This window comes from Magallana gigas, chromosome 2, assembly GCF_963853765.1.
Source record: "Magallana gigas chromosome 2, xbMagGiga1.1, whole genome shotgun sequence".
Lineage (NCBI taxonomy): Eukaryota > Metazoa > Mollusca > Bivalvia > Ostreida > Ostreidae > Magallana > Magallana gigas.
Window position 1 is genome coordinate 5,386,282 of NC_088854.1, and position 22,899 is coordinate 5,409,180.

Below are 22,899 nucleotides of genomic sequence, written 5' to 3' on the forward strand. Positions count from 1 at the left end.
TTTTTAAAACATTACATATTTTTTGTTTTACTCGTTAGTGAAAAGTAGGTCATAGCCTGTCGTGTTAGACTCGTTTTTATCGAGACTTAAATATCTTCGGAAAGTTTTGGAGTTTTTCATTCTTTTCAAAACATGTATCGGGAATGGTATTTGGGACATACTAAAGACCTCAAATACGAAAGACCTTAATGACTTGAAATTTTATATAAATGATGTATTTGAATTTCTATGTGCTGCGTCTAAAAAGAACTTTGTGTGTCTATTTATTATATTTCCATGTGGTATGCGGTAGAAAATATTTATATCATAAAATGACATCCATATCAATTATTTACGCAAAAATATGAGAGAACTGAAATTAGAATTGACCTAAAAATTTGAGCTAACCTGAATAAGATTTATTTTTAATTCTTTTGAAATAACCATGATTATCTTCACAAACTGAAGTGTGGATAAGATTTATAATTCCATTTAGGAAAAACAATTATCCGGCTTATTTTTTAACCTTACAATTGTGCAGATTCTACCGGATAGGTATGATATTACATGCACCTTTAAAATAATCCATTTCTATTTTATTATGAAATTATATAAACTAATGCATTAAGTTTTAATTCAATACAATGCAGCAAAAAAATCAAGATGGTTTGAAATACACAATCTCCAAGAGAAAAATGATGTGTTGAACTTTGTTTTAGAATAATGTACAAATCAATGTGTTCTCCATTACTTCATTCTATAGCAATGATCATACAATTACCGTTAGAAATACTTACAGTAACGAACTCTATTCTTGATAATGATAGTAAAATGTTTAAATTCAAAACGTGTTGCTGAAAATATCGTAGTTAAAATTTACCATTAAAAATACTACAACTTTAACAAACTCGTTATTTTCTTGTTTGTGGTGTGTTTTTTAATGTAAGCAACCAGTGATGATTCATACAACAATTATATTTTTGCGGCCCATTTGACGCTTGCGTCCATATGATTTCTTGTCGTTTAAAGTAATGCACATTGTAATAGAATCTAACAAACCAGTTTCAGTCTAAGTCCACGTACTACACCTGTCAATCAAATCAGCCCGCGAGCTGCACCACGTGCTGTTTTTCAAGTCCAAAGAAAATAGAAATATGTTTGACAATAAAGTATTTTATATTGTTTTTAATGTATAATATGATTCTTACACACTCTATGTGTGAAAGTTGATTATTTTTACATACTACGTTGTTTAAGCAGAAAACTACACATGTAAAATCCGTCCGTCTCTCTCTCTCTCTCTCTCTCTCTCTCTCTCTCTCTCTCTCTCTCTCTCTCTCTCTCTGAGTGTAGATTTTGGTGCGAACAATATTGTGAATCTTGGACGGATCTAATTTGTTTTTAACATCTTTCAAGTCCAGTCCAATCATTCCCATTTCCATTTCTTTTTCATCCAATGATATTTTTAATTGAAATTGCTTATCAAACTTTCAGAGAGTCGAAGACCCCCTCCCCCTTTCCCTCCACCTTCTTCGAGTTCATTGTTCATGCATTTAAAATTAAGACTTGTTATCAGAAATATCATGAAAGCTTTTGCTTCCTGTACTTTAGTGAATAACCAATGGAAGCCGTAAGTTACTTGTATTTACATGTGACTGACTCACTACACCTTGGAGTAGTGTCTCAAATCAACAGAAATTTTCTTGATTAGAAAAGATGGAATGTGGCATAATGCATCAGAAATATATAAATGTAAGTCATATAGGCGAAAATATATACAATTTTGTATTTAAACACTTATAATTTCAAAAGTTCAATGAAATTGAATGAAACGTATGCAAATTTAAACTTGTTATGTGCGGTTCACAAGCCCGAAACTCATGCACAGGTACCGGTATATTTTACAACACAGGTAGACTTACTTCTCCCGTAAATATGCGGGAGCGTCGCATTTAAAATTTCGACGTCTTGCTAAAAATGGATCAGTTTTCAACATAAATTTCATGATATCTAAGTTTAAGTCACATATATAAGTTATATGCCATTGGATTTGATAAATTCAAGGCTTTTAAAAATGTTTGGTGCTGTGCATATTTGAAACAAGGCAAATTTTGCCAATAACGTATCTTGTTCTTATAATTTTCATAGAGGATGAGAATACATAAACATGCATCGCCCTTTATGTTTAATTTTGGGGTTGAACTGTTAATTGCAAGTGAATTTTAAATTCATAAATAATCTAAACATTTAATACCATAGACCCACCTTCCCCTTGAAAAATTTATGTACGAAGAAAATTACCAAAAATAAACCTCTGACTTCAGTCCTATCCCCACCCCTTCCAAAAAAAGAGTGAAAAAGATCAACCAAGAAACGATTTAAAATTTGCTGCTGTACACACGTAAGAATGTACTTCGGAACCAGTTGCAATTCTTTTTTTTGAGAATAAAATGTCATTCTATTTACAGTTTAAATAAGGAAGGATACATGCACGGATCAAGCAATTTTTTTCATTTATAGGACAGCCCCAATCATACCCTAAGAAATGACGTATTTGTAAGTTGTATGAGGAGTTCTGGGAACAATTCATTTTTTTTTTTTTTTGCAAAAAAAAAATAAAATCATTTTTTGTTGCCGCCCGATCCCCATAATAAATAAAGTATTATGAAACATGATCTCACTTCAAAATGACACCCCCAATCATGTTCTAGAAGACCGTTTGGCTACTACAAAAATGTTGACGTTTTTGAAACCACATTTTTTGTATAAAAAAAAAACAAAACAAAAAACCCTCATTCTTCAGCCACCAAATGACCCCCAGGACAATACTGAAAATTCCGAAACCTTGTTGTGTATCTATAGGACACCCCAAACATATTCCCAAAACTTTTTTTTTACCAATTATTTGACCCCCAGGACTAGTAGAGAATGTTTGAAACCTTATTACAAAACAACATGACACCCAAAATCAAACTCCAAGAGTTCAGTTTGCTGGTTTATAAGATTTAAGAGCAGTTTGAGAGAGTAAAACGTGACAGAGGACAGACAGTCGGACGGACAGAACAGGATAACAACAATATACCTGAACTTTCTGTAGAAAGTGCGGGTAAAATTAGTATCTACTTCGTCTCACGGTACAAAAAAGAACTTTACTTTTAACAACTTGAAACAATAAATGTTCTTGGATTATTCATTCCAACTTTTTGTGTTGTTTAAAAGTTTAATTTGTTTGTAAGTTATCATTTATTTGTTGTTTAATACTTGATTTGTGACATGAATACCACAAGCTGTGATTTTGTTATGATATAGTTATAACATAGAATGATAGGCGATTGCATTATTTCGAAATTAACTTTTTTATACAACAAGTCTCCAGTGAAGTATAATCAGTATTGTACACACTGCACTCAATTCATTTATAGATCTGCAACGTTTATTATTTTACATTGCTGCTAGACGAACACTATTAAATTTTAAACAGTGCATGGAATAGATTACAAAAACACATTTTCAACATTTACCCAACAGTTCTTTCAAAGCAAACAATCTTGAGCTGAAATTATTAAGGTACACATACATGTATTTTACATGACATTTATTTGCCAAAAAGCTGATATTTAGGCTTGTGATACAAGTTATACACGGTAAATGTTTGCGATGACGAGAGAAAGCCTTCAAAAAACCTGATTTTCTAGGTAAGTTGAAGTTCGTCATTAGTTTAAATCGTTACAACAATCAAGCGGTTAAGATGTTTGTTTTGGGTGATATATTTTTGTTTCTGATACTTAAAATAAGAATTATACAACAGAGTACTAAAATTTATTCAACATTTTTTATTCTGATATCAACAAAACATAAGATTGATAATGGTAAAATGGTAGGTGTGTAACTCATTTGTGGACCACGCTATATTAAATAAAACAGTGTGAGAAAATGTAAATATTGCACGATATTCTCAATTAAGGGTCAGTAATCATGCATGCTGCAAAAAATTATCATTTTGTATAATGACGTGTAGACGGACAATGGAAACAGAAAATTCAAATCTGATTGAAATTTTGCATTTAATGCTTTCAGTGTGCAGTAAGTACACTTAATTGGAAAATGATAAGTAAATTGTAAGAGTGTAAATATCTAACTTGGAAAACAAAATTAAGCACAAAAAGGACTATTTGGATTCGGAAATATGTTTAAATTTCAATTTCGTATTTTTGGTTTTTAAACTGTTTGATGAGCATATTGATTATTCCACTCAAAAGGCATTGCATAATAAGTTTACCGTGCCCATTTCAATTTCATATATATCAATTGAAGGTCGCCATGCTATGTAGGTGAATGTGTTTTCCGAAAATCTAGATCAATCCACGATATTTGGTCTGAGTACGTTAGGTTATATTGAATACTTAAAATACAGATAAAAACTTTTTTTCAAAGCAATCTTTTAAAAATATCTTTGAAGAAACATAGTCGGCATTTAAACTTCAAAATTACAAGTGTTCACTGACCTTCACAAACTTCATTTGGGGACAACCAAAGCCCCTTTTACAATTGGTGCACGAGCACTTTACAACACTTTGCGATCGGAATTGTTTTAGCTTTGCGTCAGGTATCACATACATTTCATGAGCTCTCACATTCGTTGCATGCGTTTTAGTGGTTTCATGAAGTCTCCGTCAAGCCCCTTTTACGATTTCCGCACGAGCAGAAGCAACAAAATATTCGTGCGATCGAAAAATTTAAATAGATATTGTTTGTAAACTGTTGCCAAAATAATTGCACATGAAAAAGTACTCGTACAAAACTCGCACGATTCAGAGCGACTGCTGTGCGATGTCAATGCAATGAGTCTTGCAATTTATCTTGCGTCTATATGCGACTGTTGTATAGTAAAAGCGAGTGTTGTAAGACAGTGAACGTGCGCCAATGTGATAGGACGAGCAGCTCGTCCGATCTTGCGTTTTATCGTACGAATGCTCTTGTGAGTCAGAGGGAGTATATTTTCCACCTCTTTCTGACAATCTTCAGTAAAAATAGTTGAATGAAAGAGAAATTACCGCCCAAGAAGACGACAAAAGCAAAAGCCAAAATCAAGGACAACTGTGGTCTGAAACTGATATGTTTATACAATGTATGCTGTATAATAAAAATATTCGCCCCGTTTTTTTTTCGATTATTTCGGTGTTTTTTTTATCAGTTACCGGATTAAGACCTGGCGAATTCCAATGTCTCATATCATCTCCCTTTTACCAAAACATTGTTTGAGCAAATTCAATACGAACCAAAACCGTAAGTAGAAGCGAAAATGTCACGGGACGAAAGTATAAATGTAACCATGTATCCAGTATCTACTAGTGCCAAAGCATTGGAACTGAAACCGATAAATCTTGCAATGATCATAAAACGTTGCAAGATTACATGAGACACGTTTAGCAACAGTCTTATGGTCGCACGACAGACGCATATTGAAAAGCCGTGCATCGCTCTTGCGAGTTCACAAAACGTAGTAAAACGTTCTTAGTAATGTTTGTGCGTTGCAATGCAGAATTTAAGATCGAATTCCGTCGCGTCTGATTAGTGTGCATGTCAAGTATTTTGAGGAGACTTGATGCAACCACAAAAAACGCATGCAACGAATGCAAGAGATCATGCAACGTATGCAATAGCTCTCGCGAAGCCAAAAAATTCCGATCGCAAAGTGTTGTTAAGTGCTCGTGCGCCAATTGTGAAAGGGGCTTAAACTTAAAACTCGCTTTGATATCGTCGATATTTACGCACTTTGAAATAAAAAAAAAATATTTTTCAAAGTGCGTTAAGATGGTTCCAAATACATGTATAACGTGTAACAAACCAGACGCTCGGCAGAGAGTCTGTCTTTTGATTGTCAGAGATTATCATTTTTGGGAGTTGATAATGATTGTAAAAAACTCTCCTATGCAGCTACTCTGTCAAACTGGAAATGAAACGGTGTTTGGACCTAAGCACAGATCGTCACCGCTAACAAAACTTGTCGGGCCCCAAATATGAATTCTAAATTTTGAATTACAAACTGCGTTCTAGAACGCAGTTCACTATTCAATTGCATATAAGCCCGATTCTCAAAATCTATAGATAACTTCATCACCATATTTTCACAGTAGTAGAGAAATACCACTAGTAAATGCCCCTGAAAATGTCGGGCCCCAAATATGAATTCTAAATTTTGAAAGGCAAACTGCGTTCTAGAACGCAGTTCACTATTCAAGTAGAACTGCGAACTGCGTTCCAAAAACCGATTGCCCCGATAACTCTTTAGGCAATCGACTTAGCTTTTTTCCACAGAGATATGACGTTGTAAATATTTTTATAATTATTAAGAATATATACCTTATATCTAATAATCTGTATTTTTTAGGATTAGGAAAATATATATCGTCAGGTGCCTGCGCTTAAATTCCCTGTAATGTATCGTATACTGCAGTAAAGGTTTAGGAAGAAACCGTATCACGAAAAATTAACTATTCTTTCTAATTATAAAGAAAACTTTTAGAATAGATTAAAAAAAATTAAATCTGTGTTACTATAATTATTAACTAGATAGTCATTCGGAAGTCCAATTATATATGAATATCGATATTTTTTTTTATTCGTCCTCTACTGGTTGAACTGGGGTTGGAGGGATTATAATATTACTTGTTGTGTTGTCTTTCTGTCCCAACTACGCTTTCTGGATATTTTCTCTTATGATATAGCAAATTGATTTCAAACTTCCTGTGTAGCTTCATGATAATGGTCTGAATATAAAAATTGACTTTCGTTTCTTTGAATTGATAGGCATTTGAAAAGTGATTTTTTAAGTAGTGTTAGTACCACATTCAACCTGTGTTCCAATAAATGAAGGTAAAAGAGGAGTGGAGTACATGTAGATGATTTATCGTACAGATCATACTGTGACATTTCAAGGAGGACAGTTTTTACTAGATTTGCTGAAAAAGTAGTAAAGATGCGATTACTAAAAGTCATATTCTAAAATTTAACAAATTGTCCCCATATGGAAAATGTGAAGGACAGGGAGCGTATGTGTTTTTGAAGTTTAAATTCCGACTATTTGTTCACATTCAGATATTTTGTAATAAGAAATACTTTTCTGTAATTTTTCAGTGTTTCAAACCACTGGCCGTGCATTGGCCGTGTAGATTCATTGTTGATTGTAGATTAATCTAGATTTTCTGAATATACACTATAGTATTTAACACATATAACATGGCGACCGTCATTTGATATATATACAATTGAAATTTATCTAAAATACAAATGCTTTGAAACATGACCTTAATCCCGGGAAAATATCTATTACTATAAAACTATTGCTTTAAAGCTTGCATAAAGTTGAGGGTAGTCTTTACTTCACTGGTCCCCAGAAATCAAAATCCGCCCGAAGTTTTACTATGACATAAGATTTGGGTCGTTGCTATGCAATTATTTGCATTTGAATTCAGTTTTTCAAGAAACATCATAAAAATTGCAAAACACTTTGCTATTTAAGGTCAGACGACACGTTCCTCAATTTTAGATAACTTTTTCCAGGAATTTGTTAATGGTTTACGATTACTTTGATAAGCTTTCTTGCAAAAATTTAGGGTACCTTTCCAGGCATTTCTGCAAAATACTAGAGTATGCAATATCCTATATAATCTTCTTGAAAATACACTTGGATTGCTGATATAAAAATAAATACATCTACAGCACAGCGAAATTCAATATATTAGAACAATACCTCCGCCGGGGTGGGGCTTTGAACTCACGACCTTGAGAACCTATACGCTTTTGGCAGTGAGCGACCACGGTTCTAACCACTCGACCATCTAGACATATAACCAAATTCAAGTAAATTTTGATCATTTTTAAAGTAATTATAAAATTGATATTTTTTTGGAACTCTTCATTACGAGGAGATACAAAAAAGATTTTTGAGGAACGTGTCGTCTGACCTTAAATACCAAATCTTACCAGTATATGTAACAAATAATAAATTAATACGCTAGAAAATAAATAAAAAGAAAAGCAACATCAAGAAGGTGTAAAACAAATAAAATATTATTTCACCATTTTAAGAAAATAATAACAAACTAGACACGATCTCGTTGCGAGCAGCGAGGAGGTCTTCCGTCTGATTTTAGAATTTGAGATATATGTTCGATCTTGATTTTGCTGTGAACAAGTAAACTTGTTTAAGAATAGAAAAACAGGGTGTACATTCTAAGGGCAAGTTACTATTTTGTTTCAGGTGTAAGAGCTTTGTTCAACAAGTGTTTACAAATGTGTCACCATTCTTGAGATAACTAAGAGAAAAACGTTTTAGGGGCCGGTCCATTTTCTCCTTATTGGAACCACTGTGCCAAAGTTTGAAGGTTGCAAGATTAAGGTTGTAAAATAAATATATTTGCTTCTATAATACATTAAAAAATATACCTAGGTAAAGAGCTAGAGAAAAAAACTTAAGAGCTCTTTTCGGTCCCTAATATTAGGGGCCAGCCCCTTTTTCGTAGTATCAAATGAAAGGTCATTTAATTTTAAAGACATTTTGTTCAACAATTGTTTAGAAATTCGTTACTGTTTTTGAGATATCTGAGAAAAAAAAGTTTTAGGGGCCGGTCCCTTATCTTCTTATTAAGGCCACTTAAACAAATTTTGAAGGTTGCATGATTTTAGGTTTATTTTTTTCGAGCATGTTTTCTTCTATACTGCATTTCAAAATAATTTTACTTTTGGAGATAAAGGTATCAAAGTTTTGGATTTTGACCCCCTTAAAACCCCTAATTGCGTAACACATGAAACAATCGTTATGCTGTCGGTGTTTATAACTGAAAGATAAACATATTTGCTTCTATAATTTATTACAAAATATCCCTCGGTAAACAGCTAGAGATAACAGATTTCATAGCCCTCTAGGTCCTTAATATATGGGGCAAGCCCCTTTTTCGTGGTATCAAATGAAAGATCATTTAATTTTAAAGAAATTTTGCTCAACAGTTGTTAGGAAATTCGTTACTGTTTTTCTGTAAAAAACGTTTTAGGGGACGGTCCGTTATTTCCCTATTAAGGCTACTGAACCAAATTTTGAAGGTTGGATTATGTTAAATATCATTTGAGCCTCTTTTTTCTATACTGCATTTCAAAATAGTATTCCTTTTGGAGGTATAGGTAATCAAAGTTTTGAATTTTACATCCAAACCCCCCCTCTAATTACGTAACACATGAGAAAATCGTTATGCTGTTGGACTTCATAACTGCAATATAATAATATTTGCTTCTATAATCCATTTCAAAATATCCCTCGGCGATGAGCTATAGATATAAGATTTTGGAGCCCTCTAGGTCTCTAATATATTGGGACAGCCCCTTTTTCTTGGTATCAAATGAAAGGTTATTTAATTTTAAAGACATTTTTCTCAACACTTGTTAAGAAATTCGTTACCGTTTTTGAGATATCTGAGAAAAACATTTTAGGGGCCGGGCCCTTATCTCCCTATTTGGGCTGCTGAACCACAATTTGAAGGTTGCATGTTGTTAAGTACATCAATGTAAGACCTTAACAATAGGGGAAAAACTTAAGAATTACAATAAGGTATTTCGTTGGAAACGGAAGACCTTAACAATAAGAAAAGTTTATAAGAAACAATAGAATAATGGAAGGGTTTTCCTCTGAAGACGGAAGACCCTAATAATTAAAGACAGTATTTGTCTAAGTCTTAATGGAAGAGTATTTTCAACTTGTACTACAGTCCAACAACCCTTTATGTTGAATATTTTAGTTAGAAAATCCCAAAAAGAAATAGAAAAAGAAATTGGCTCCGGTGAGAGTAGAACACACAGCCTTTGCAGGTGTCATAGCAGTATTTGAGCGAAGGTTCACGTCAAAACATGGCTGACGCGAAATAATTCCCGAATTTCTTTTTGAATTTGGGGCATTTCCGCTCGGGACAGGAGCTAAATTTTTGTATGAGATGAAAAACAACGTGTGAGATGTCTGACTACACAGGTTTGGTAACAGTGCGAGGTCATTTGAAATATTGATGCGTGTTTGTGTCTGGAGGGGGGGGGGTGAAAAGACCCGATCTTGATTTTCGTCGTAAATAAACCGAAAGTAGAATTTTGAGGTGTGGATCTCGGATTCGGTTAACGACATTTAGGGGAAGTAAAGTCCTAAAACAATGACTGATGCATTTTGCACATGTATTTCAGTGTTGTGATTTTTTTCTCGTGCCGTTTACTATTGTGTTTGACTGTTTTATTTCAACAGGATTGAAAAAATCTTTATAAATGTAGAAATAACGAAATCAGTAACACGTAAATTTATTCGGTAAAAATTTGATGACAGTAATTTCCACAGCTCTAACATCCATAAGTAGTTCACACGCTATCGTAGATACAGACTAAACGGAAAACAAGAAATATACATGCAACAGAAATATTACGCGGCTGCTTAACATCCTTAGAACTATGTAAATTTTAAGTCCCCGTACTGGCTATACCCGCCGCTTGGTCTCAGGAATTTCAATCCGCTGCATATTTGGCAGACAATAAGAATGGGGTCCGAGGTACATTTACACAAAATTTCATTAGGATTGAGTGAAGGGCTCGGGAGTTAGAATTTTTTTCTACAGTACATGTCAAGCACGACATTCGAAACTCAAATGCCCCAAAACTCATAACTCGCTTAAAAATGAACGAATTGGTCTGGTCATTGGTACAAAAATCAAGAATGGTACTGGGTTGAAATAAAAGGTTCAAATTGAAAGATCTAGTAATAGGGGCCAGTACCTTTTTCTTGGAAACCTTTTAAATGAAAATTTATTTGATTTTAAAGACATTTTGTTCAACAATTGTTTGGAAATTTATATTACATATAAAAGTATATTACAATATATTTCTCAGTAAAGTGCTATGGAAGAAAGACTTTACAGCCCTTTTGGCTCCTAAACTGAAGAGCCAGCCCCTTTTTCTTGGCATCAAATGCAAATGAAAGGTCTTTTGATATTAAACATATTTTGTTCAAGAAGTGTTAAGAAATTCGTTGCCGTTTTTGAGCTATCTGGGATAGGACGTTTTAGGGGCCGACCCCTTATCTCCTTATTGGGGCCAGATAACGAAACTTTTATGATTGAATATTTTTTAAAACGCCATTCTAAGCATCTTTTATTCTATGTTGCTTTTCAAAATATTTGTCCTTTTTGAGATATAATTGATCGAAGTTTTGGACTTCTGGTCCCTTAAAACCCCTTATTACGTAACGCATGATAAAAATTTTATAATGTATAGTTTTATAAGTGAAAGATAAACATTTTTGCTTCTGAAATATATAACAAAATATTTCTCAGTAAAGTGCTATGGAAGAAAGATTTTACAGCCCTTATGGCCCCTAATTTGAGGGGCTAGCCCCTTTTTCTTGATATATAACGAAAGCTCTTTTAAATACAAATTTTATTTCCTCTATATGTTATGTTAAAATATTTTCAGGAAAAGAGATAAAGAACGAAAACCATTAAAAATTACGTCGTTTTTTCAAACTCGATTTTCGGGTCCAGGCGAGCTTCGACGCCTTTGAAGCGAGACAACCATAAATGCCTTTAAACTCTACAATCTTTTGTCTACAATCCCTGAAAATTTGAATTCAATATCGTTTTTCGTTTAGGAGGAGATAGCAGAACAAAATGGCCCTCTAAAAATCACTAAAACGTCAATATCTCCCGAACGGAAATGACGTCATTAAAATAAAAAATTATATATAAGGTTTTTATCAATATCTACAAGATCTGAAATTTTCACGAAAATCGGTCAAGTCGTTTACAAGAAATCGCTTGTACAAAAATGCGTAAGAAAAAAAATAATAAAAGGGAAAAAGAAACAAAGCAATAACAGTAAGGTCTTCCGTTGGAAACGGAAGACCTTAATAATAACAAAAAAAATCAGATTTACTCTTCAATTAAAATACATGTGCATACCGTGTATGAATTATCTTATATTTTTAGAACACGACTGTACTTTTTATAAGTTCACATATAGACACACAAATCGGTTCATTTTCTTTAGATGTGCCATCAAAACGTGCATAAGAAATATCTGAAATGTAGCTGGTTAGTAATCATAACTTTAAAACAGATATATCTGGTAAAGCAATTTAAAGAGCGAGAGCAAGTTGAAACAAATTTGTAGGTTTATGAATAGATAATTGGAAAGCAATAATTTATATGATATATCTTAAGTTAGTTTTGTGTGTTTAAGAGATTGCCGAAAACTAGTTGGCAAGATATTTCGTAACAGTGCAGAGCAGACAACATACCACAGTGTCAGCTAAGGGATACAATTTTTTTTTGTAAATATGAAATACATTTTTATTAACTGTTGTTTAGTTTATGTACATGTACCTACTTGATAATTTTACAGTTTGAAATCAGACAAAGTGAAAACGATCTCTCTAAGAACCATTCTTCGTAAGCATATGAACCTTGTTTAAGAGATTCGGCATAGTCACTGATTTCTCTCAGATTATAATTTGATGCAAATCATCATATACATGTACCAAAAAAAAAAAACCCACCAAAAGTTGGTTGCTAGACAACTCTGTTACCATGGATACACATACCCATCATTCTTAGGACAAAATGGTCTTGATTTTTACTGACACCCCCACACTTTTTCTGTTTAAATATTTATTTCAATTAGATTTGTTTTGATTAATCTTCATCAAACATGAAGCATTGAATAAATATTGTGCAAAAAAAGCAGATGTGAGAAAAACCTAGAGAAGAGGCATGTTTGGTGATGGCAAGTAAACTCTTGCGGACAAGTTAATGCAAACCGACAACAATCCTGAAATGACTGTGTCTTCTGTTATCAAAACAATCAAAATATGATTGGGAAATTAGTGTTTCCATGAAAACGAAAATTTAAACTTTAATTTTTTTAAAACTCTTTAATGTGCTCAATTTTTGATTATGTCCTTTTATGAAGAAAAAAAATCAAAATTCTACGTATGCAATATATTGAGATTGTTTGTGCTATTGGTTCCCAAATTAGTGAACCTAGGTAAGAAAATCAAACAACCGTCTCCATGGAAACATTAAAGACAATTTTGTTTAATTTTATGTATTATTGGCAGTTTATGTTTATGTTTCTTATTTTATTATGTAATGCTTACCAAATATTTATGAAAAAAATAAAAGCATATCTTTTCAAACTTATGTTTTAGATAACCCGAACTGAAATCTTTTTATCTGGCATCCGTCTCTGTCCGTTCGTCTATCTGTGCACTTTTGACATTTTTTAACTTCTCCAGAAACAATGAGGCATTTCTAACCAAACTTAGCACAAATCATCTCAAGGTTAACGGGGTTCAAATTTGTTAAAATAAAGGGCAATACCCTTTTTCAAAGAAGAAGGGGATGGGGTAATAATGAACTAGATATCTGCTATGATCTTAACATTTGACCTTAAAAACTTGTTTCAGGGCCACTGCACATATTTTGCATGAAAAAGTTCTCTTTATGTAAAGTATGGGCCAGACAGTGATAAAGGAAATGTGTATATGCCTCAGAAAAAAGCTTTTAAGACTAGTCTTATATGTATTTGACCTTGAACAACACTCAAGGTCACTAAACATCCTTGACCAAAGACACTCTGTGGGTGAAATATGAGCCAGAGTAAACGAGAGAGAGAGAGAGAGAGAGAGAGAGAGAGAGAGAGAGAGAGAGAGATGGATGGGCGGATATAGTGATTACTATAGGTCATATGTACTTGTAAGTAATGATACATCTGTTGATTGTACAGATGGTTAATAATGCTTGCATTTATTTCAGCTGCAAAATAAAGATGAAAGTAATTTTAATTATAAATTATGTATTATTAATATATGTTGGTCAGAATCCCAATTGTTGTAGTCTCCATTGCTTGAAATTTTTATTCAATCACTCAAACCGCTTGAATTTTTTTATTAATGGATGAACACATATGCTTTCATTGTATGATGAAGCAGTTTCCAGAAAGTTTAAAGAATTTAAAACTGCTTCTTAGCATCCATGGTTATTTTCTGTTACACGTGTACACTTTTAATACTAAAGAAGTCCTAGTATAGAACTTGATGTGAAACACTCTAGTCTCCTTTCAATCAAAATATTTACCTGACTGCTAGATTCATTCCATATTTTCTATTTATCTATTGTCAAGGATCACGAATTTTCAACTTTACAATCTAGATTTACAAATACCCGATACGATATCATAATTATAGCGAGCGCAGCTCGCGGGCGCGCAGCGCCGGCGCAAAGCGAGCTCTACCGGCAAGGCGTGTGTGAATAGAAAATTCGGACTATTTGCACATTCATTCAACGGATTTTTTTGGCGTCAGTAAATCGGACCAGTAATGCCTTGTTTAAATCGTCCCAGTAGTTCCCTGTAATTATGGTTTCACACTCTCACGAGAACAAGATAAAAGACTATGTACATGTAAGCATTAATTGTAAATAACACAACGCCAATTTCCATTACTTTTAAGACTAACGGAGTTATCGTCCTTTCGAGTGACGTCACAGTGGATTTCTTACACATTGATCCGACAGAATTTTTCGGCGTCAGTAAATTTCGACCCACAATGCAATTCCTCAATGTCGGCCGATCTCACTAGACTGGATACCATCTCGCGAGAATCAAAGTAAAACTTTTGAGAAACACATAAATTGTGTAATTTCCAGAACATCATGCTTTTTAAGTAAACAAAACAGTATTTTTCGCGTAGTTTTTTCTAGTGTGTTTTCAAAGAGACAGACTACACTTGACCGACGTGAACTTTGACGTCACAATAAGGGGAAACTACTCTAAGTAGTTATTGTAAATCTGCTGAAATTATAAATACCAAAATCTTCTCAAAATCTTGCAGAGCTAACGAATCGGGACATTTCTTCAGAGATGGGAAACAGCTGTAACCTGCTCTCCTTTGGATGAATGCTCACATTTTATTATTCACTATATTTACGGTAATTTCCAGGAACGTTTTTAAATGGGACATGGCAACATCATTCAAAAACTCTTCACAAGCAAAAAGAAAAATAAAATTCTCAAAATCAGGAAAACTCTAATCGGGGTGAGGAATAGGGAGTGTGTGGTTTGCCTTAAGCTCTTTAGCTGCTCAAAAGTGTCTTCATTTTCACTACAATTTACGGTATTACATGCTCCAGGGGGATCCATTTTCCTTATGTGATCAACACATTTTTTTATACGTAAATTTGATTTTATTTAAACCGGGGGGGGGGGATCTGTGATAAGTCAATTTTTATTTGTAAGTTTAAGAAAAATGTATGCTGCAAGAAAAGAGGAAATAAACTGCAATGTACATTATGTTAAAATCTTATTCAACAATATTTCATCTGAGATTTTAAACTGGCGTGCGACCAGTATATATAAACAATCTGATTAAAATCAGATCTTTGATCCGCTCCGACAAACTCTGATGTCGCTACACTTTGTTCAGCGTATCAGAATTTCGGAGCGTTACAAAGATCTGATTTTAATCAGATTGGTATATAAATAAATAAAAAATCTTATGAATTATGACATGCATAATGAAAATTTACTGGACAAATAGGTATGTTTATTTTATTTTGCATTCAAATTCATTTGCTAATTAACGTCACTACTTTTATTTTTATTGATTTATCATAATTCATTTTTGATCACCTGCTGCGCTCGCCCCAACGGTCGCACCGTAAAACATATTATTTCTACATGCAATATTTACATAATAAAATTTTACAATTCCTGCAGGTTACACATGCAGAAAATTTCCATATATTTTCATCGAAATATCCAAATATTTAGTAAGGCACGTTAATTTGCTATTATTACATTCCTAATGCATAATATTTCATTCCTCAGATTGTTCCATACCATTTAAAATTTTTGCTCTAATTAAGGAATGGCTCAATCAGAATGTCTGATTTATACAGAACTCGACACCGGAGTTATACAAATGTATATGCGTAAAATATTATTTCTCAGCAGAAAAAATACTTTCATGGAGTTAAAATTTAAATAAATGTTGTGTATGTCTGTCTAGATACAGATACTTATGTTTGTATTATGAACGCATTCAATTAAGAAATTATCCAATTGTCATGTATTTGATACTGATTTTGAATGTTTATTATTTGATAAGAGATATATAAAAATTTCATTAGCTGGAGGAAAGAAAGGTAACTCTGATTATAATACTTTGGACCCAACAAAACATTTTAAACATGTTCAATAAGTGTTTTCCTGGGGACGATTCATTGTCATTTTAAGACGGGGTCACGTGACCCCGTCTATTAGTTTACTGTCAGCCGAAGTCTCAAACCAGAAGGCACGCGTAGAACACATGAATTGAGTCTACGCGTAAGAAAATAGTGCAGAAAGTTTTCATGCATATTAGTAAATATATATTATAAAAACACGCATTAAATCTTTTAAGTCCTCTGTGTATAAATTAAATTCTATTTAGAAAATAAACAAATAGTTTTATTGATCAAAATATTCCTGCTCGGGTTCAAATGTGGAATGAGTTACGTAACTGAATGCACAACGCCGTTGACAATTCAGTTGGTGTTCGAGCTCATTAATCAATAAAAGAGGTTGAAGGTTGAATCAAATGTAATGTTCCCAAACGCAATGTATCATTTTTGAAAAGTTGTGAATTTTATTTTGACAATATTTCACCTGATACTACCGAACTTCATGCACAAGCCGGAGTTAAAATTAGGACGGATTATACACAGATGTCTTACATAGTAAATAGATATTTCATTGGCTTCCAGTCTACCTGCAGTATGACTGCTGTTCGTCTCTAAAGGAATTTTGTACATAGAAAATAAAACCAAATCTGAATTTACCTTCTCGTTCATTGGCTCTTTAATCAATTAAACTGAATTAAAATTTTGAACAATGCATTGTAAGCAAAATCTATATAGATTATGCTTTTTGGGTGACCAATACATCAAATAATATATACAATCTTATAGATTAAAGAACCAAGTTAAATGTTAATGTTCATGCTGTCTGGCTTAGTTGGAATCAGGCTTAGAGTGAATTACATTGTAAAGTAATGCATTACATTACCATTTCTTCACAAATTAGGACATTAAATTACCATTACCAGTACTTAATTGTCTTGAAGTAATGCATTACATTACCATTACCAAAAGTCAATACGTTTTCAAAAGGTAATTTAAAAGCTGAATAAAGAGTTAAACTTTTTGTATATGTTTCGTAAATAAAACATGCTTAAACACATTTTCAGGTTCGTGCTCACTATCAGGTTCAAACTTAATGACTTATACAAGATTGCTGTTACACTTGTAGTTCTCAAAGTAAGGTCGGTCCCGTAACATTTACACGCTAATGGCAAAGTTGCCAATCTCTGTTATTAATGTCTCTGATTTTCGGAGTATGATTTTTAATGAACGGAACGGTTGTATCGTAATTCGTGTAGGTGATGCACGAGTTTACACAAAAAGTAGTAAGTGGCGAACGGATTTATTTTTACCTATTAATTTTGCATGAATCGCTGCAAGAAAATCGTGTCAGATATGTCGGTCTAAAAAATCAAAATGGCGACCGTGACAAACCCTTTTATTGTTAGAGTACTTGGAATCTTATTGTTAAAAGAAATATTTCTAACGTCAGGTGCCTGTGTTTGTTATCGGTATACAAATGTTAACTTTGTTTATTAATTCAGCAGTTTGAGATTTTGGGGTTTTTTCATAAACATTGTATAACGGATACCGTCCGACTTGTGAATTTTCTCTTGGATCACAAAATTGAATAAATCTAATGATTTACATTATCAACCTTGATATAGTTGTTTTGTAGTAATTTTTAAAATTGTTCCTTGGTGTCTTATTTCACATAACATTGAATTGACCAATGAGAGCGCGACATCTGATCGAAGAAAGTGTCACCGGAGAGTAAACTGGAAAAAAATGCGTGAAAACTTCTAAAATTGTTGCCGATGTTTAAATTTTGCAGGTATTCCTAAAAACCATGGTCCTTTCCCGATCTAATGATACCTAGAGTGCAGGGTTTAACGTCCGAGAAGAATTAATACGAGGCGACCGAAATCGGGAGGTAGCGATTTTTCCGAGTTTTGATTCCTCCCTTGTGTATTTTATAGTATAGAGGTGGTATATATAAAAGGTTGAAAAAACTTCGTGACGAGCCCCTGTGAGCATATTCGAGAAAATCAAGGACAATTACAAATTCAAACTTTCAAGACCTCGTCTTTCAGTACTCTCAGTAATTTAATTAGTTACTTCTCTTCATAATTTTTTTTTCATTCTAGATACAACGGGGAAAGTGACCCTGACTCCTGACACCCATATTGACCAGATCATGCAATGACAAGTTTATTGTATCATGTCATTTAAACTTTGGGTCGAGTTCCCATAGAAACTGGTCAGTATATATACAATTTGACATGTTATTTTATGACAGTTTGATAAGGTCTTTATCTTGGAAAATTTTCGGCAAAATCGGTTTCTATGAATGCCGGAAAAGTGCTTACAGAAAATGTGTCTTAATTTGTCAACAGAAAATTTTAATCGAAAAATATCACAAAGCTGAATTTTATTTTCTGTGTTTTTTAAAAAAGCCGTTAATTTCAGGTCTAGCAAAATTTTTCATCATGGAGCGAACGAAGTACCTTACAAAGTCAACGACGCAATTGATTAATAGCGGTGAAAAAGAAGAATTTCTTCTTTTACTTGCAAAAGATATAAAAAGCGGAGATGTTAAGAGTGCCAATATTAGGCTTGATACTTTAGAAAGAAAAGAAAGTCTTGAATGGCTGAAAGAGTATTCATCCTATAATAGTAAAAGCGAAACTCTACTCCATTTAGCAGTCAAGAAGCTTGATGATGAATCTTTCATAAGAAAGCTCGCAGAACTATGTTCTCAGTTACTTACTTCACAAGTCAAAGATCAAGAGAAATTTTGTGGACAGACAGTCCTTCATATATCCATTACCAAGGGAAACGCTGCACTGACCAAAACACTGCTGGATGTTGTCCATCAGAAAGAAAACGACAGAATGTCAGAATTATTACAGTTAACGGCGACAGGAGGTCGGTTTGTGAACACTGTGATGATGGGACAACTTCCTCTATCAGTGGCTGCACTGACGGGTAATGCCGAGATCGTTGACATTCTCTTAGATTATGGAGCTAATTTGCATGCTCAAAATGGGGAGGGTGATACCGTATTCCATTCTATAGTTAAATATGCGGCAATATACCCAGAAAAAGTAATGGCTATCATTCAAATGTTTCGATATCTTACCGGAAAACTGGAAAGCCAATATCAAATCGACACAACCATAGATATCAACTCTGAAGATGATAAATGTCGACACATACATTCGTTTGTTTTGTTCATGAAAAATAGAGAGAACATGACTCCACTTCAACTTGCCGCCAAACACGGAGTTTTTGAGCTTTTTGAAGAGATAATTAACATGAGAAATGTTTACTGCTTTATCAGAGAAAACGATGGGTTGTATGACGTTAAAGAGTACGACATAACAGAAATAGACAATGTTAGCATTATTCGCACCTCAGATCACAGACGTGAACAACGAGTTGCTTCCAAACCAGAAAACACAACTCCACAGTTTGAAGAACCTACAAAAAGACTTCACATAAATGAAACGCCATGTGGGCCTTGCTGTTTCAATCCCGATTCTGTATCGGTATTAGAGATGCTATTTAGATATGACTACGACAGAAAAGATGCCTATCGTATTATTGAGTTAACTCCTGTAAAAAATATCATAAAAATGAAATGGGACATTTATAAATGGGTTTTCCTATTGTTGATGATACTTCATTATCTTTTTATAACATTTCTCACTATATATAGCGTATACAACGTTGAATTAGGCATTCAAACAGTGAATGGAAATAATGCCTCATTATTTTCTGAAATTTTTGTATACGGGTTTCGATGGGTATCATTTTGTTGTGGCTCTTTATATGGTTTCATTGGGTTTCGTTTATTAAGTGCTAAGTTCCGAAAGAAAAATATCATTTTTTACTTTACGCATAATTTAGAATATATTACTCCAATGCTAATTTTATCTGTTACAATGATCCTCGATGTAGTGTGGTCTTTAATAGAAGAACACGACAATATTCCACTTATTGTTGCTTTGATTTGCGGCTGGTGGTTGAATATATTCTTTCTTTCACCAATAAAACATTTCAGCTTCTTCACAGAACTAATTAAGCAGGTGATCATCGGGGATCTTATCCGATTTGGACTAGTTATTCTATTTGGATTGTTTTCTTTCTCCGCTGGGATGTACATCGTTTTTCGAGGAACAGGCGAAGATGATTTCTCGTCATACAGAAGTACGATGATGGCAATGTTTAAGCTTGGAATTGGGATCAGCGATATAAGCGTACTATATTCTGCCCGAATTCCGTGGGTAGCGGTTACAATCTTCATTGTCTTTACAGTTTTTACATATCTTCTCATGCTTAATGCCTTGATTGCGATGATGTCACAGACATGTTCCCTTGTGCTAGAAGAACGGTTTCCTCAGTGGCGAACACAACAACTGTCTATTGTTCTCTTAATAGAGGATATATTCTGTTATTGCTGTTTTGAGTATATATTGTCATGTGTAGGGACACCAATAACTTCAAAAGGTTATGATCCAATGACAAGGACGAAGAAAAAAGAAAAGCGATATGTCTTAGAAATACATTCCTTGCAAATGGAATATGCGACACAAGAGGACAAAACATCTATAAACAAAAAATCTGCCAAAAGGCAAACACTATGCCTACAATCAATAGTCGAGGAAAACCTATTAAGGAGTCAAACTTTTACAAATCCTCTTTCCTCTAATATTTTCCCAGCTCGACAAAGTTCGATTTATACGACGGGCGTTCAAGCCTCTGGGTCTTTTCAACCGTACAGTGATCGTAAGTCAAAAGAGGGAAAAAAAAGAAAGCGTCTAGAAGTATTAGATGAAATGAACACTAACTAAGAAAATGAAGAGTCAAAAAAGTTTAGACCAGTATCACCAAGAGTCCGTTCATCTAAGAAACCGACTTTAGTATCGCAGATGGGAAAATCCTTTTCCGAGAATGGCATGGAAACTCGAAACCAACATTCGCCTGTTGTGGATATTGAGCCATTGACTTGTCATCTTAATCTAGCTAAATCACCGCTTGATAGACAAAAGAACGAAAAAAAAACCCATCTGAGTATGAAATCTGAAATATAACTGATTCTTTCACTTGAAAGAAATTAGTAGGTCATTTTAGAAAATGTATATGAATCTCAAAGTGGAAATTATAAGTGTATGAATTTGTCTGTGATGATATTGTAGGGGAAAAAACCCCCGAAACAATTATTGTTAATATTAGATAAGACATTTTAGCGAGTATTTTTGATTCATGCTTCGTTGTTTTCTGTGCTTTACAGCAAGGGAATGGCATATCACGTTTGGGATTTCACATGAAATGTTGTCGTTAACCTTCTTACATTTTAAAAGATATATTTTTTCTTATTGAAACATGTTTGGTTATTTAGCTGATGAATGTTGTTAAAGAGGCATGGCCACGATTTTGGTCAATAATGTACTTCCAAATTATAATGTTTACAATGCTTCAGTAAGGCGTGCATTTTTAATAGGCAACAAAAATTAAAGCATCACCAGTTGAGTTATAAGTTCCAGAGATAACAGGTCTTTGCTATGTTTTACAAGTTGTTTTTAATTCCAGTTTAATTCCAGTTTTTGACCCAAAATAATAGTTTAAATGTTAAGAAATGATTATTCATGCTTTAAAGGAAAAAGAAGATTGAAAATTCAGCTTGTTTAGTAAACCTACATGTATGTAAACAAAAACAGGACACGTGCCCTGTTTACAAGACCTGTGAGTCTTCTACCTTGTCGATAATTCAACGACTTACTCTTAAATTTCATTTGATCATTAGAAATGAAGTACTAAAGCATTGTAACTAATAGAAACAGAAAAATAGTATTTAACTTAATTAAATAGTGACCATGCCTCTTATATGGTTGATACATGTTTGTTATGTAAAAGTTTGCTTTATAATCATACATTATATTGTGTATAAAACCGGAGTGCATAGTTTGAGATGAATTAATGTACGATTAAAATGTTTTAGAAAAAAAAAATTAAGACACTTTCTTCATTTTGATTGTAGTAGATATGCATACAAATACCAATTACTGATTATGTAACTATAATATATGGTGTCAGAATAATTAACAAAAGTATGTTATTTGAAATGAGTTTATTGGCGATAATGGCCATATCGGCTTCAATTGTATAAAAACAAAATATGTAGGTATGAAGGCTATTACCACGAGATTTACCCTGGGAACGGATAAACACCTCTTGGTGGCGAATCTTAGAACATACTTGTACTAGAATTTAACAGTCCATATAAAAAATATGAACACAACTGGTAAGCCTAAATCCGCCGTTAGCAAACAACTTGAAGGGCATCTGCCGTCCTTGAATAACAACCATGACGGTTTGTCAGAAAGCGTTGGTTCCTAAAATGAAATATAAAAACAGGAGCGCAGAAAAACCAGATAACTCCTGAACGATGTCCGTGAGGTCACCACTGGTAAGACAGAACTAACACAGTCTGCCCGACCAGTAGGGCAGTCTGTTGGGGTTTACTTAGATATAATAACATGAGGCCAATAGGCCTTAACGGTCACCTGAATACCATAGCCCATTCACAAAATAGTCGAGGAGTCACATAAATGCATTCAATTGAGTTTCATTATGGAGTAGATGATTATAATATTGCAATGACATCCACCTCACTGCCTGAAATTTTTTCGAAAAGGACTCTTAACCCTATAGCGTA

The 22,899-nt window shown here is 33.6% G+C and overlaps 1 long non-coding RNA gene across 2 annotated transcripts; it reads left to right on the top strand.

The window, feature by feature from the left end:
- The first annotated feature begins 1,594 nt into the window (after positions 1–1,594).
- On the top strand, positions 1,595–21,761 carry LOC117681674 (uncharacterized). 2 transcript variants are annotated; one of them, XR_010710662.1, is made up of 3 exons: positions 1,595–1,731; positions 18,326–18,438; positions 18,648–21,761. It is a non-coding gene; the product is annotated as an uncharacterized lncRNA (long non-coding RNA). The 2 variants fall into 2 exon arrangements; XR_010710661.1 differs by lacking the exon at positions 1,595–1,731 and adding an exon at positions 15,542–15,595.
- Positions 21,762–22,899: the final 1,138 nt, after the last annotated feature.